This window comes from Astyanax mexicanus, chromosome 4, assembly GCF_023375975.1.
Source record: "Astyanax mexicanus isolate ESR-SI-001 chromosome 4, AstMex3_surface, whole genome shotgun sequence".
Lineage (NCBI taxonomy): Eukaryota > Metazoa > Chordata > Actinopteri > Characiformes > Acestrorhamphidae > Astyanax > Astyanax mexicanus.
In genome coordinates, this window is record NC_064411.1 from 17,340,517 (window position 1) to 17,358,323 (window position 17,807).

At 37.8% G+C, this 17,807-nt stretch overlaps 2 protein-coding genes across 2 annotated transcripts in view; both read right to left on the bottom strand.

Moving 5' to 3' along the window:
- The window catches only part of LOC125801678 (zinc finger protein 160-like), a 289,977-nt gene that overhangs the window by 200,124 nt on the left and 72,046 nt on the right, over positions 1-17,807 (bottom strand). The window lies entirely within an intron of this gene.
- LOC125801319 (zinc finger protein 585A-like) overlaps positions 1-17,807 on the bottom strand; it is an 86,046-nt gene that overhangs the window by 37,285 nt on the left and 30,954 nt on the right. The gene's annotated exons all lie outside the window — the stretch shown is intronic.

A 17,807-nucleotide genomic window follows, 5' to 3' on the forward strand; every position in this document is an offset into this window, starting at 1 on the left:
TGTGGGTTGTTTTGTTTTGTTTTTTTGAAGAGCATAGTCATTCATCAACTACACTTAATTACCAAAATCTACATTTGAGTTATTGACCATTGTTATTGGTAGCTAGTGTAGGTAAATGTCCAAACAAAGTATTTCCTGTTTTACCGACCATTATTATTGGTAGCTAGTCTAGTTAAACATCCAAACACAGCATTTGCTATTTTACTGACCAAATGTATAATCAAAGCATTTCATGTTTTACTGACTATTATTATTGGTAGCTAGCCTAGCTAAATGTACAAATGTAGCATTTGCTGTTTTAATTACTATTATTATTGTTCGCTAGCTTGCTAAATGTTCAAATACGCAATTTGCTGATTTACTGAACATTATTTTTGGTAGCTAGCCTAGCTAAATGTCCAAACAACAGTATTTTCTGTTTTACTGACTATTATAAATGGTAGCTAGCTTAGCTAAATATCCAAATAGAGCATTTGCTCTTTTACTGACCATTATTATTTGTAGCTAGCCTAGCTAAATGTACAAACAAAGCAGTTGCTTTTTTTACTGACCAATGTAAATGTTTCAGTACTAGTAACAGTGTTTCACGTCCGGTAAATTTGTTTTATTTCTTGCAATTTTTTTTCCTAAATGTAATTTGTGTTCTCTTTCAAGCATTCATTCGGTATCTAACTATGGGATACGCCCCTCTTGCATATTCCTCATGTAGCCCCGGCTAAAATAAGTAAAACTCCCTAGTTCTAAAATAGATACACTAATAAAAACAGTAATAAGTAAAATCATATAAATTCAAAGTAATGGTTTAAAAAGGTACTAACAGGCTCAAAATAGTTAGTGTTTGTGTAAATAGTTTAAAAAGAAAACAAAAGCCGTACAGATTACATATTTCATTTATTTTCTGTGTTAATGCAAGAAGGTCACTTAAAAGTGATTAAGGGATCTACTGAGGGGAGAAGTGTACAGGTGAGGGTGGAGTAGAGGATTGGGACAGGCCCGCCCACGGGAGGAGAGAGAACAGCGGAGATGCGGGAGTAGCAGCGCGGGAGAGGCGAGGAGGAAAAAGTTCCTCACAGGCTGAACTAAATTCACTAATAATCAGTATTAATTAAACTAACCGGTAATTTTAAGGACACTGAAGTCCATACTGAGAGTGTGCTGGTGGATAAAGCTGGGATAATCTCTCTATAAGTAAAGTTCTGTTAGCACTGTTAGCTTAGCCAGCTCGGCTAGCTGTGTTTAGCTAGCTCGTGTATTAGCTGCTCTGCGCTAGCCGTGAACTCTCCGCTGCAGCGCCGCTCCGACAGACTGTTCCCCGGACTGACTCGCGCTCTCTCCGCCTCCACTGAACACCAGGACCGCTAACACTGCTAACCAGAGAGCGCTCTGAGTCCCCGCGTGGATCAGAGTTCCTCTGAGGGAAAACGCTCCGTGCTGCAGGACCCCGCGCTCTGCTCCCGCTCATATTCACTGAATCTGAGGTAAATCTGAAACTCTTATTTCTGCTCGTTAGAGTAAAGCGGACATTAAGCTCCGAACCAGACCTGCACCGTTTAGTTCTGTTCATTTCATCTATAATTCTGTTCTTTATGAGTGTATTCTTTAGAGTGGGCCCACATATTTAATTTAAGATGGTATTTTATTTCTGATTAAGAGTTTAAATATATAACTGACAGTGTAGTTCTAAAAGTAAGAAAAAAGGGGTATATTAACCTAAAAGCAATCCTACAGCTAAAGTCTAAGTTACTAATTCTAAAATAAGATCTAATCCTAAAACATAATCCTGAGCAATAATAGTCATTAAAATAATTGGTTATTTAAATAATTAATAGTAATTTAAATAATTGGGGTACTTTCTTATAGTTCTTATAACTTTCTTATTTGTGTCTTAAATTTACATATGGGTATTTACACACTACATTTGTACTATTGCATCTAAAAAAAGGTACTAAACTGCTCTGTCTTGAAAAGATATAACTCTATTGTTGATGGAAGCCTGCTATTTATTTATTTTTGTTAAAAGTACTAAAAAGGACACTCGATTCTAAGCCTTATTTTGCCCTACCGTTTTGATACACTCAGTATCAAACTCAGTAACTACTGCCTATTTTTATATACCTGTGTGATAGTCCTTTTATTGTGTTTTATATTTTCTATTATTTTATTTTATTTCTACAAACATAGAGAAGGGAAAGAATAGATATAACTCAGGCCCTTATTTCTTCCAATTAACTGGGGATGGGGTTACATAAGCAATACCTAAAAATAATCAAAGAAAAGAAAGAAGCTAAAAAGAAATGTTGAAAAATAGCTAAAACAAACCAGCATTAAAAACTAAAAGGTTAACTAAAAAAATAAAGAAACTGAAAACATACCAAAGATCATAAAGATCACCTTGAAGGTGAGACTAGAAGTTTAAAATGATTTAGTGACACCAGCGAGCTTTAGAGTTTCCTGTAGTGAATTCCAGCTCGCTGGTGCACTGTAACGAAAAGCAGATTTTCCTAGTTCAGTTAAAACTCTCGATGATCCAGTTACTGGAGTGAGTCTGGTAGGTTGTGTTATTTTTTTTGTGAGATGTACGGTGGCATATGGTGAGGAAGTGCTTTAAAAACAAAAATAAACCAGTGTGTTTCCCGGCGCACAGCAAGAGAAGACCATGCAACTTTTTCATAGAGTGAACAGTGATGTGTACCGGTAATCTTAGCGCCACATGATACACAAAATCCAGTGGTTTGAGTGTAGTTGCTGACGCATGTCTGTAAATCACATCACCATAATCTAGCATAGATAAAAACGTTGCTTCCACATTTTTTTCTTGTGTACATGGGAAAGCATGATTTATTTCTATACAGGAAGCAGAGTTTTTGCCTTAGCTTACCCGAAAGCTTGTAAATATGGTGCTTAAAAGTAAATTTGCCATCTAGCCATATGCCAAGGTGCTTATATTCATTAACTCTTTCCACATTAGAACCCTTTAAAGTTGTAGTTTTAAGAGTATAGTTGTAAAGGTGCACGGTGTAGTCCACCTTGGCTGTGGGTGGAGATACAACCTATCTGATACAAATGTTCTAGACAAACCTGCATCAGCTGGTCCTCAAACAACACTAGCCCTGTGGCGTAAGCAATAAAGCAACTTCAGTACTTTATTGGAGACAAAATATGCCTACCTAAAAAAAATAAATAAAAACATGCGCTGTAACAAATGGAAATCAAAAATTATTTCACAGAGCGATAGGGTAAAGTTTACATGTGTCTTGTTAATCATTTTATGTACAATATATGTCAAAAGGGATCCGACTGAACCATGTTTCTTTGATATATCTTTGGAACAAGTTCATCATTAATAATGTTCTATTCCAAGAATGCAGTAAATATCTTCATTTTTATTTCTCTTTTTTGTTTGTTAATAAATGATCCATCAGGCTTACACACATGGATCAGACACATGCATTCCACAGCTCCCATTGTGAAGTATTTTCTCAACAGTTCCAACATAGTTCTACTTTTTATACATTCAGTACATAAAATAACTGTACATAATATTTGAATAGGTTTAGGTTACTTAGGTTTAAGTGAGCACATTAACTTTCAGAGAGTTAATTATTATTAGCTAGCTAGCTGTTGACATTCGATTTTAGTTAGCAAAATTTTTGCTAAATAACCTGCCAATGAATTTAGCTAATGCAGCTTTAATTAAAATAGTTAATAACTACAGTAGACTACAGGCCAAATATAATAGAATATGTGAACAGCTAGCTAGCTAGATAATAATAATCACTTGTAACTGTTTAACATTAAGTTAAAGATGATTGGTTGAAACTCCCTCTGCATCTGTGGTGTCTGGGTTTGGGTCCACCTATTTAGTAAACCTGAAATTCTCACAGTATGATTGTGTGCAAAATGAGAAACAGTTTGCAAATATGAATTAAGTATTTGCCCTCACTCACTACTGAAGTAATATCCTTGTAATATTCAATCATGAAAGATAGAAAAGAGAAAACAAAGAAAAAAATCAGCCAGCATGAAATAATCTGGGAAATGAATGAGGGTGATTTCTGACCCTTGTGGCCCTATGATAAATCCTGCGCAAATAGCAGGCTTGCACCAACACTTAAAATAGTGTCAGAGTTTGTTTGTGAATCTGTTTTTATTAGATGCTGCGGAGCTTTAAACGCGCGGATGAGCTCGCGTTCACGCTCGGGTTCAGTCTCGCGTTCACGCTGGGGTTCAGGCAGACAATCTAAACTCTAGTATGCAAAACTATATTATTATTTTTATTAAATTTTCCATTCTTTTAAATAGCAGGATACTTTGATTTTTATTTCTCAGCCCGGACGAGACCCGGCCCGAGGAAAGTAATGGAAAATCTCGGGTCAGTCCAGGCTCCAGGAAATATTCTGTTTTTTAATACTATTTTTATTTTATATAAAGCTACGGCCTGATAATCACCATATAACAACGTATTACTGTTAATGAAAACGAAAGAAATAACGAAAACTGAAAGTGAAAGTTCCCCTTAACTGAAACTAATAAAAACGGTAATTAAAAGAAAAAAATAAAACAAACTGAAATTACAGTATCCACTACAGCAGCTTAACAGCGGGTGGTGGTGTTCCGTTTCTGCTCGCGAAGGGGAGCAGGGGTTGCGGGGTGCAGCGCGCAGCGCCTCGCGGTCCTCGGAATTGCTTATATTTACAGCGCTCAAGCTAGCTGCGAAATAATGACAGAAAACTCTGAGGAAACTGCAGAATTCTGTATGGGATTAGAATATGAGCGTGAGTGACATAAAAAAACTGTTTTGTAGAGAAATAGGAGATGAGGAATATTTAAGGAAACAGCTGTAACTTTGAGTATCTCACACTGAACACCCCATGCTGTAGGATAAACTGATAAATCTGATCATTTCGGTGGTTGGTTGGTTAGTATAGGGATTTATTGTCACTTCAGCACAAATGTGGCTATTTGTGGCGATAATTTTGGTGAAAATTAGTGAAACCTGTAGAGTTTATTGAGTTTTTGCTGTGTAATCTCCTCAGTGAGAAGCCCCACCCCATAACCAATCAGGGAGCTCCAACTGCTTACCCCTCCTACTGCTCTTTCATTGTGGATGCGCAGAATGTCTTAAACATACGTTTTTCAAAGTTCAGGTTTGGCACATCACGTGGTTAATATACCGTCACTATTTTACAATACCGTCACCATATTTAAATACCGTGGTATACAGAAATACCGTCATACCGCCCAACCCTAGACCAGTCCCTCGAAAGTGTAGACGTCATCCACAATGGCTGGAACTTCTTGAATCTCCGTTGAGCCTGTAGTCGTCAGATGTAGTCCCCCTTGGCTACGAGTAGAGATAGCAGAGTAGAGTAGGTTCATTTTGCCAGTTTTGTCAGCAATAATGCAGTCTTTCTTTTCCAGATTTGTGCCGAATGCATTCACCACTTAGAGTTGCACGGTGTACCGAAGGTTCGATTCTTTTTCGATACTACGTCATCACAAACGATTCGGTTCTTTAGCGTTCGATGCTTTCGATACTGTATATAGCCCACTCACTAGCTTCAAATGAGTCAAATTAGTAGGCGCGATTTGATTCAGTTCATAAGAAAACTGATTCACACCACAGCAGTCGGTGTGGCAGGATTCAGATAAACTTAGTGTTCTGAACAAATGAATCGATTCTTGTGTGAATCGATTCATTTGACTCGGTTGAGAGCGACACACGCACGCGCAAGCCAGCAGAGCAGCAGCGAGTCTCTCGTCCGCGACTTGTGGACAAAACGGGCGCGAGGAGTGAAGTGTGGGCTAATTTTGCTTACATCTCTGATGAAGAAGGGAATCTGACCAACACCACAAACCCAGTTTGTAAACGGTGTTATAAGTCTATCCAGTGCAGAGGAGTAGAGCTTAGATCCTCTGCCCGAACCCGAACTGACCCGAGGCACGTTCGGGCCGAGATTTCCCACCACATGCCTCGGGCCGGGTCGGGTTCGGGCTCCAGAAAATAGTCTGAGATGTAGGCATCTGTTTTTTATTTATATTTTTATTTTTAAATAAAATAACGAAAAGTGAAAGTAAACTACTTTATTTATAAGCGCTGTTTTCACTCCCGCAGTTGTACAGCGGGGGGTGTTGTGCCGATTCTGTCCGCGAAGCGGGAGTCGGATTCAGTAGCGGATTCGGCACAAGCGTGGCGGCACCTCGCGGTCCGCGGTGTTAGTTGTAAGCGCTCGCGCTAGCCGCAAAATACGACAGAAAACACTGAGAGCTGCAGACTTATGTGTGGGACTAGAATATGAGCACGAGGAGATAAAAGAGAACCTTTACCTGTGAGTAGCTCACATCAGAACACGCAAATCTCTCTCTCTCACTCTTGCTGTCTCTCTCTCTCTGTGTCTCTCTCTGTCTCTCTCTCTCGTACGTGAACGCCTCCGCGTTTGACTTGCAGAACTGTGTTTAGCTGTTCTTAAAAATCATTTTAATTAAATAATAGTTCTATGCTTCTATGTTACAGTATTATTTAACATAATTCTGATCATATTTCGCTCATTCAAACAGCCCGAAAACAGCCAGGATGTTCACGTTTTCGCGTTTCCATCGCAAATCTGTGGTCAGGCACATAGCCTGCTTGATCGTTACACTGAACATGGGCGTATTAAAATCGGTAAACGGTTGATTAATAAAACGGAGCAGTGAGTGTTAAAATGAACATAACATTGTAATGTTCTTCTGTCTCTTTATATTCCTTATTCAGAACTTAACTTCTGCCTGCCCGTCAGGTTCACATATTCAGGCTACCATTACCTCTGGTTTTAGTTTTAGTTTTTAGGAAGTGTTTAGATAATTATGTTATAGTTAAGGTTATGATAACGAAACTTGTTTTTTGTTCAAATGTTTCATTTTAGAATAAAAACGTTTGCACCGATTGTTCAGTGTTCAATCCAGTTCAGTCAAAAATAAACATTTTATGTTCAGATATTTTTATTGTTTTTTTTTCTTCCAAGTATCGTTTTGGTATCGAGAATCGTGATACTACAGTTGGTATCGGTATCAAAGTCAAAATTTTGGTATCGTGACTAGGGCTGCCACAAACGATTATTTTTATAGTCGACTAATCACCGATTATTTTTTGATTAGTCGACTAATCGGATCATACGTTAATTGAATATAAAACACAGTTTATCACAATAGAATGCAGCTGCTATTATACAACCATCATTAGATTTCAGCTATATGCTAACTAAAAATAAAAACAATTAAAATCATAGTTCATTAAACCTTTAATGAAATATGCAGCTTGTTGTAACAGACAATTATTTTACTGTTTAGCATAAAGTGTAAACAACTGTGTAAAATAAGGATAAGGCACTGGCATTTATGAAACATCTCAACCGTGAGGTTGTTTGAACTATTATGAAAAAAAAGTATACTAATAAAAATGCCTCTCTGTCCAGATATTGTGTACATTACCGTCTCTCTGTCGCACTCAGTGTGTCTAGTTTCTGCCCGATCTTGTTTTTCTGCCAGTTCTTGGGCTCCCTATCTCTTTATAAAGGCGTTTTTCCCCGTCCGCGTCCCAATTCACTAGCCAGGGCAGCGGTCTGCACAGATCTGATTGGCAGAGGAGAGCGTTTGGTGATTTTACACCACACATGACTGATCTGTGAGATACTATTACGTCCCCTAGGGGTAGGACGCAATAAAGGTTTCAAGTGAGTGCCCACTCAGCATCAGACCAAGCAAAAACAACTCAAAATAATTAAGTAAAATTTTATTTTGCTCTTGACGTATATTTGAGCATGCACAGTTGTAAACACATGGGATATTCACCATATTCACCATTATCATATATGTTTTCCACACAGAATGACCACTGGACCACAGGGAACAGATGGAGTTAGCCCTAACTTAAACACATTTGTTTTTTCAAGCATAGGCTAGTGTGGGGGAGCACTTCTTTCCCCTCCCATGCGTTGCGTCAGACTAACTTGTGTATGTTCTATGTATGTGCGCTATAGGAGCGTATGTTAAGTGTTTCCAGCTGTGAGGTGTTTTTCAAACATAAAGGCTGGACTTCAGCAATTCCAGCCAGAGAGCTTTGGGATCAGATTGGGGAAACCTCTCTCCAAGCAAAACCGGTTTGCTTGTTAATGATGCTGTTATCTTTTGTACTAATTATTCTTTTTTCTGTAATAAATTTTCTTATATACAAAGAACAGTATCAGCGAAGACTTATTTCATGCATCTACATGGCATCACAGCTCAAGATACTACACTCTTAAATTACACATTTCACCATTTTGCAGCTTCAAAACTTAAGGGACACAAAAAGACAGGATTCAATAACTTCAGGGTGACCCCAGGCCAAAACAACAAACAAAATCATCTAAACAGAAAGAAAACATTTAACTTACCCTGTAAAAAAGAAAATAAAATACAAACAAACTACCCTGCCTACTCTCTTCAAAAAACAGAGACAAAAGGTATTAACAAAAAAGGCAGGTCACCCCTATGAATCCTAAAAACTTAACATAACAATAAGCAAACAAACAAAACAATACAAACAGGTTTGGTCTGTGCTGGTGGGCCTTCACTGGTAGGGATGGGAATTGATAAGATTTTTCCGATTCCGATTCCCTTATCGATTCTGTGAAACGATTCGATTCCTTATCGATTCTCTTATCGATTCCAATTTGGGGAAAAAAGGAGAGCAAACAGTTTCATAAGCACCAACTTTGTTTACTTAAATATCATACGACCTTACAAACTCAACAACAAGGTCAACATGTCCACAACAATGTGCAACTGGCAATATGGAAATGTAGCAAATACTCTCTAATTATGTTGTGTGCGCAGATGTTTGTGCATATTTGATGTATTCCCTCCCGGCGATGTTATCAAAAATTTACAATGGTTGCAAAACGCCCTGTTGCCATCCTTGTGTAGCGTGAAATGAAGCCAAACTTTCGAGCGTTTTAACCTAGTGGACGCCATTGAAAAGACGTGCTTACTGAATCATGCGTAACATGCGTAACTTGCGTGATCGTGCTGTCTGGAATCGATAAGAGAATCATTAAGCAAGGTGCCAAACGATTCCGTGGAATCGAAACACACGGAATCGATTCTCAACAGGAATCGATTCTCAATTCCCAAGCCTATTCACTGGAGCAGCACATGTCGGCTCAGACAAGGAAAAAGGTGCAGCTCCCTGGACTCTCAGACAAAGAGGTTTTTCAAATCTCCCGCCAGTAGATCCAGCCAATAGAATGCGAGCATGGGCAGGGCAACAAACAGCTAATTGCCAACAGAGCAGCCAATCACCAAAGCAGCCGACCTGAGAACAGAAAGAGAAACAGATCTCCAAAACTAAAGGGACGTAACAGATACTGCACCGAAAAGCACTGAAAACAGAAGCCACTGTCAGAATGAAATCCTTCTCTGTAGTTTATCGGTTTGGGACGGCATTTGTGACAACGTCTGGGTCCGGATCCGGATCGCGGTCCGCCTATTAGTGACCTCTGTTTTAAAGCTATCAAGATGAGTAAGTTAAGTACTAAGTTAACGCTCTGTTTACGCTAATTTTAGCAGCTAAATAGCAATTTAGCTTCTTCGTCATTTAATCAGCCACAACATGCCTCCTTTTCAGGTGCTCGTGCATCGCGGTTGTGCTGCCGAGGAAGGCAAGTTCTTCATTGCAGATATTGCATTGCACGCGTTTCACTTTTATTTTCTTGGTGATCCCACACTTTTGAGTTCTGTAGCGGGGTAGCCATGAAACCAGAGCCTGTCTGTATAATGTCTTGAGATGTCGTCCACTACCTACCCCGGTTTCCACTACTGCGCATGTGCGTCCAGGACAGAAAGGCAGTCGCAGCAGTTTGGAGAGAAAAACAAAGGAAAAAAAAAAACCGACTAATCGACTATTAAATTAGTCGTCGACTATTTTAATAGTCGACATAATCGTGACTAGTCGACTAATCGTGGCAGCCCTAATCGTGACAACCCTATCACCACTTCTGGAGGAACAACACCTTTAAATCTAGACTCTTCTAAACATTTCTATTTGCTCAAGCGTTTGAGTAATGTCTCATTACAATGTCTTCCTCTTACAGCTTATCCAGCAAATATAAACCCTGTCCTAATCATCTGCTTTCTCTTTCTCTCCCCATGTCCTGAGCTGCTGCTACCAGTGCCCATCCCACCCCAGCAGAGTTTTATAAAACCATTCTAACCCCTTTTTCTTCCCTCCCCTCTCTGTTCTCTCTCTCTCTCTCTCATGTGCTGAGACGCCTGGCCGGCCGGTCTGCCTGGATGTGTCCACTTCAGGAATCAGCCCTGCTCTTCTACTCATCAGAATCATTACACAACCTTTCTAACTCCTGCTTTTTGTTTCTCTTTCTTTCCTTTCTGTTTTCTCTATCTATCTCTTTTACATGTCTGGAGATGCCCTGTTCCTGATGTTCCCAGCCTGGCTCTCCACTGCCCGCTGTGTTGTTCTCTGGCTCTGCAACCCTGCACTGATTAACATTAAAACACTCAGTATCTGCTTCTGTATTAGCCATAGCTCTATAGTTTGTGCCCATCACATTCTTATATTCATAAATTAGTACCTGTTATATTAGCCATAGTTCACATTAATTCTCTGTACTGTTTTGTTCTGTTATTTGTTTGTTGTTTGTTTGTACTGAGCGGGTCGACCCGAGTAGGATGGTTTCCTCGGACTGAGTCTTGGTTCCTTCCAAGGTTTCTTCCTCTTAAAGGGAGTGTTTTCTTGCCACTGTGTCACCATAAAATTGGCATCTCTGTGGTGCTGCTCATAAGAGGCGTTGACCTGTTTTTCCTGTAAAGCTGCTTTGTGACGACCTTTGTTGTAAAAAGCGCTATATAAATAAAATTTAACTGAATATTGAATACAATGAACAATGTTACACAATGTTCAGCAGTTATCATTTGATAACCCTCTGATTTGCTTATTTAATAGGACAAATATTTCTAAAATGTTACACTGATCTACAGATAGGTAGTTGTATTCCTGGTGTATATTATTTGATTAGATCTGGATAATATATGTTTTTGGTGCCTTACAATGCCCAGGTCTGCTTTAGAAGCATGTCCCACCACAGCCTGGTCACGAATGCCTTTAATTCCCACGGCTTTTCTTCCACGAAAAGAGACTTCAACTCTGTCAAACTGCATCAACCAACCAATGAAGTCATTAATATGCCTTTCAGTTCAAAATAATGGGCAAGACTTGGTCACCAATGTGGAAGGACTGCTGCTCACCAAGTGCATCCACTAGTAAAATTTCCCCCTTGATTCATGCTGATCAGATAAAAACCTGTTACTCCTAAAATGTACACCAGCACAACACCACTGATTTCACCCTTTGTGCAGTCAGGCTCAATCACAACTCTACTTTTAACTCCCTTTTTTATTTTATTAACCCATTGACTGCTGGGTCAACTGTAACTGCCCTTCAACCAGTTGAACAGTTTAGATTAGAAGTTTGAGTGTGAGGTGACTTAACTGATTTGCTTGTGCAAGTTTTGTTCTTGCTATTAGAAAGGTTTGGTTAGGTGATGCTTATCTGCAAAGCTTGAGTTCATCCATCCTCTGTACCTCCTTTTTCAGATCTGATATGGAGGCTTAAGGTTTTAGCTTATCTAGCTTATCTAAAATGATTTTTATTATTTTGGGGAAAAATTAACTTTGTATATTTTATAAAAAAAAACAAGACATTCAAAATATGTACACGATAAACAGATTTGACAGTCTTGAAAAGAGGGCAGATTGTTGCAGACCAGAAATATATAGAAAAGTTGAAACTTTGCATTGTAAAATAAACAGAAAAAAATAACAATGAGGTTTAGGTGATAGTGTTTTGTTCAGTTGGATCTGTTATGATTCACCTGGATAATCTCTACAGAGAGGACTAGAAAGGGAGGGGTTACTTGAGTTGCAGAACTAAAAAAAAAAAACACCAGTTATTATTGGGGTTTACAATATGTGTGTATGGATGCTGGTGATGAAGCTGTTCACCACTACAATGTCAACACCTGGGGCCTCATGTACTAAGACTTGCGTGGACTTCCTACTAAAATGTTCCGTACACTCAGACCTGAAAAGTTCCGTACACACAAACAAATCCGGATTTATCAAACTGCGTAGACAATCCCACGTACTTTCTCTTAGTACATCGCAATCAACTTGAAATCAAGCGCAAATGCACGAAAACCTCACACCTGCCACGACTCCTCACTCAATTACGCAGAGTATAATGTTAGAATAATAATTATTAATTAATAATTATTATTAATATTAATATTATATACACATAGCGTTTAATTACCCATGTTTTAAATTGTATTATTCTAAGATGGATAATAAATGGTTTCATTTAAATGCTTTAAATGAGTTACTTACCAAGAAGCCACACGTCATGCGCTCAGCTTGTTTTCTTATCCTCCTATGCTCTTGGAAATCTAAAACGGTTTATAAACCAGTCATCATCATGGGCCAAAAAACATAATCGTCAAGGAAAATGCGCTCTCAGTGAATTTGGCCATTAGCAATATTTTCCAATAATGCCAACGTTGCCAACTCCAACAACTCCAGCGCAAACTTTTATGCATTTTTATAGAATCTAGGCTAAGTGGAAACACGTTAAACGATTGTTTATGCAAGCCAATGAAATTGTCTAATTATTTGTATTTTTTTTACCCAATAATGCTTACTACAATGTGTGCATAAAGGATATCTTATTAGTTGTAATTTCAATGCATCGCCTCTAAGTGTCGCCAAATGACAAAAACACAAAACATACGCACAAAAAAAAAGGCGTACGCCCGAAACGAAAGTGCCGTGGGGGAACGCACTTTCTCACGTTCAAGTTAAATTTAGTACATCTGACCATGAGCGTGAAATATGGTATATATATTCAGTACATGAGGCCCCTGGTGTTCTGTGTCACAGAATAGTATTTATGAGCGCGCCAGACAAGTCAACTTCCCCCATGAACTTGTTGAACACCTTCACAGGTTCCGGCACAGGGATCTGCTGGGTAGATCACGTTCCATTTTTTCTTCTGACATGACGTGGCACAGACAAACAGCAGTGGGCCATCCCTGATCCATTGTATGTCACCACGGTCCACTTTTTTTAAGGCAGGGCATTGACTGTTGTTTTTGGGAAGCCTATTCTGGTCTCACAGTTGGTTCCACAGGCCCCTAAACCAATTCTATGCAGGTGATGAAAGAGCAGTGAGCTGGTGTAAAAGTTGTCAACGTACACCGTGTACCCTGTGCCCAGAGAAGACTGATAACAGTGTCGAAGCTCAGGCCATTTCCTGATGGTTTACATGCCTTCCCCTCATAGACACTGAAGTTGCATGTGTAGTCACGGGAGATGTCAGCCAGGATGAGGAGCTTGTATCCCCACTTTGTGGGCTTGTCCTTCATGTACTGCTTCATCCCGATTCCTGCCTTGTTGGCCACCATGCATTCATCAATGGAAAGGTTCCGGTGTGGCTGGTAGTAGGCTTTGCAAGACTATTCATACAAGTTCCCAGAGTACTAACCAGACTAAACACTGCTTAGCTTCCGAGTCAGATGAGACTGGGCGGATTTTTCTTTCTTTTTTTTTTTTATTAAAATAAAGAAATAGATTTGTGAGCCTGTACATACATAAGTGTAAATCATCCATTACAGTGTTGGACGAAATTTATATCACACTATCGTTTGTTTTGTTACAAACAGTATAAAAATGCCAATACTTTTGGCTGATTGAGCTGTGTTCTAAAACTTTTGGTTAAATGCTAATATCCAAATACTTTTGAATAAATGGTGGTGCAGCACAGATATGCCTCTTTATGGTTTAGTATAGCTTCAGCCCAGCAGTGTAAACTCTTAAAAGCAGAAACTGTTATGATCATAAACCACAAGCACATGTCTTTCTGAAAAATGCCCATTTAGAAAAAATACTTTCAAAGGGTTTAAAAGGGCTTAAATAGACTTTTACATTTTGATAAAAACCTTTAGAAAAACACTGCAAAACACCACAAAACCAGCAGAAAAATATAAAAACCATAGAATATTTGTTTTAGCAGGAAAAGGATAGTAAGCTTAAATGAATGTGTTTAAATTCAAAAGACAGGTATAAAAACAATTAAACACATTTTATTTTGAATTAGTTTAAACACAACACACACAATCAAAAACACAAACACCCCCCCCCCCCCCCCAAAAAAAAAAAAAACTAACAGAACATGCTAAGAAATATTACAAACACAACACAAAAACTTGTCAAATTACCACATTCTGATTCATTAAAAAGTGGCCTTTCAATGTTTAAAATGACCTCCCCTTCCCTCACAACAGTTACTTTTAACGTCACCACTCCACACAGTGGCGGGAACGCTGAACTCCTCCATGGTGTCACTGAGGAGAACAGTCTCATCGCCTTTTGTGGAGATTCCCACAATCTCCATCTCCACTGTGATCTTCAGTGACTCTGGTTCCTGTAACACAGAACATGGTGATAAGAGTAAGTTTTAACAGTCTACATTCTTTTCTGGTACAACAGCACAACAATAAAGTGTTAAACTACGGCACTGTAGTTATTAGTAGTGATAGGTCAGACTCTTAGCCGGCTCTTTCAAATAAACGACAAGCGCTGACTCCAGAGAGTGAGCCAAAATATATATATAAATGTATAGATTAAAGTTTTACGATGATACATATAAACCAAAGTAGAAGACAGCATAAAAATATACATTAAGGAAGAAAACTAATGATAGAAATAGAGAAATACTAACAAGAGGCAACAGTGAAAGCTCCTCATAAACTCTTACAGTTTTTAGGCATTTCTTATTCTTAGCAATCTCTAAAGGATTTCAAAAGGGGAATAAACTCCAGTAAGAAGATATCAAATCAAGTATTTACAATGATGATAGTAGTATTTACTCAATAAAATAATAATATTAATAATATACTTAAAATCAAGATCAGTGTATGAAAAAAAAACATATATATCACCAAGGTTCATATTTACAGAGATTTTAGTTTTCTTTAAAAAGAAAGAAGAAAAGTCTTGCCAGAATTAAGATACAATGGAACATAAAAAAAGATGATTCACGTTCTGATTGACAAAAAGATAATTCAACATTGAAGTGCTTGATCTACCCACACCTTACACATGTGACCTCGCATAAACTGTGTTTTGTAGCAACATCAGCTCCTTCTTCCACAACAGGGCAGATCATAACAGAAACCAATCAAACCCTCAAACATGAGCTCCTTTTTATGTCAATCTTTGCTAAAGTTTTCAAAAAACATCACCTGGATGCTTGTTTTTTTTTTATTTGCACAATTATTTTTTTTTTTGTTGTTGAGTGACACTTTGTTGATGGTGTTCAGCGCTGTTTATTTCACTGTATAGAGTTGCACATTTGAAATTAATATACACATTTACATTGGACCTGTTTGTTTACTTGAGATGGGCCTTTGTTTTTGTATTTCACTATTTATTTTTTATAAAAATAAAGCCATATAAATAATATATATTTTATATAATGTATGTTTCAACTCTATTAATTCATTGTACACATAATTTGGTAATAAATTGAATTAAGCAACCAAAAAATATAAGTAGCTACTTGGAAGCCGAAAGAGCCGTCTCTTCTTATACCTCTTTTCCACCAAAAAAGTGCTGGTGCCGGGACCGGTTCCAGGGAACCTTTTAAGAACCCTCTAAGGAGTCACTCACTACGTATGTAAATGTGGTTTGATTTGTTACAAACAGCAGAGATGTAGTAATGATTCAGGACATTCAAGGCAGAAATTAAAAATGATGCAGTTCTAGCATACAGTTTTTTATATACATTTTTGCAGTCTCGTGGCTCAGTACATCTGTAACAAAAAAAAATCTAGGAACAATTAAAATCAATAAATACTTTTTTTTTATTTAAATACATTTATGAAGCCTATATCTATGTAAGAAGTGTAAATCATCCTTTACACACTATAAATTTCTTCATTTCTGTATTGGTATTAAGAACTTTATATAAGGTGTATATACCTTATATAAGGTGTATGGCTATACATATGCCTATTGGGTTCTGTCTTTTCTTCTCAAATTAATGCACTGAACTGACGCAGCTCTCTGTAATGAACGTCAGTCGGTAACAGATGCTGTAAATACTAAATGCCTCTTAAGAATATTTTTTAGTTGGAGGACCATTGCTGTCTTAGAACTCCAGGCCAATATTTAATAAAAATATATTTGTTTAAACATTACAAAAACATTATTGGAGACAATCAGTGATTTTAAATTATTGAATTATTGTCCAGCCTTATTATGTATATATTATGTACATAATACTTAAGGCTGGACAATAATTCATATTCAATATACATATCAGTGGTGTGCAGTAAGGCCTCTAAGGGCTGACCAAATGTGCATGTAAATAATTACTTATTTTTTTATCAGGATGTATATAATTATTGCAAGTGTAAGCATTTATTTTATAGATTAACGAAAAAACAGCAACTAATTCAAAGCATTAGCCTGTGTTTTTCGTTGCTATAGGACTGTATGATTGACAGCGGTACTGACCAATCAAAGCTCTTTAAAATGTCTTCTGCTCACGTGTCCGCGGACCCTTCTCCTGATTTTGAGAAGGGTGTAGTAATGAGTCTATTAGAAAAGTCTTAGGACAATCTAACCAATAAGACTCATGCTTTTCACTCCGGGGGCGGGGCCATGGCTGCCTAGCCCCTTCTCTGCGCTCGGATGAAGGGGTCAGGCTACGCGCATTGATTAGTAGTAAAACGGAGAGCGCATGCTGGATTAATTAAATATTTAGCTAACTATCATGGAAATAAGACAGATATTGTGTCATATTATATTAAAAAGCCTTTTTAAAGGCTGCCCTTCAATGTGAAACTTAGTAATATGCCGTGTGACTGGTGATTTTTGTGTGTACTTAATGTTTTGGCTGCTCTGGCGTCCTGTAGAGATACAAATGAGTGATATTTGTTAAATGCCTGTACTTGTAGGATCATTAAGCATTTATTGTTGGGTCTATTGTATGCTTTTGTAGTTTGTAGCTGTATTTGTGGACTGTTTATGTGTATTAAGTTCATTGGAACTACTGGTCTGAATCTTCAGGTCTGGAACTTAAGCTGGTTCTCTGGCTCTATAGCAGTGGTCTCAATCTTATTCTATCTGGGGGCCGCTGTAGGTAGAGACTGGGTGAGGCTGGGCCGCTCAGGACAAGAACACGTATTTTATTCAACACATTCTGCCATGCCAGGTGTTCTGTCGAGTGATGCTACCCATCGATACACGCTTTCTAAAGTGCTATTTGTATTATTATTTCAAGTGTACTATAATAATTCTGTTTTTCTAATATTTTTTGTTCATTTAATAACCTGGACTGTCATTACATTGTCAAAGTGTAATGGCAATTAATAATAATAATAATAATAATAATAATAATAATAATAATAATAATAATAATAATAATAAAATATGATCTTAAATAAAAAAAAAAAAAGATTATAATAAACTCTTACTACCATAACTTTACCCTGATACGGTGGTTTAGACTATCCAAACATAGTACATGAACTTCTGCTGGAAACATGCTCTAATATTGTGCTACTTTTGTGCTTTTACCTTTAAATATACACAAAAGGGTAGCACGGTTTGTCAGGGTAGCACAAGTCGACAGAACACCAAATCTCTCGTCTCGCCGTGTGGGCGTATCTTGAATCCAAATAAGGCTACAGGTGTAGTCAATTTTAAAC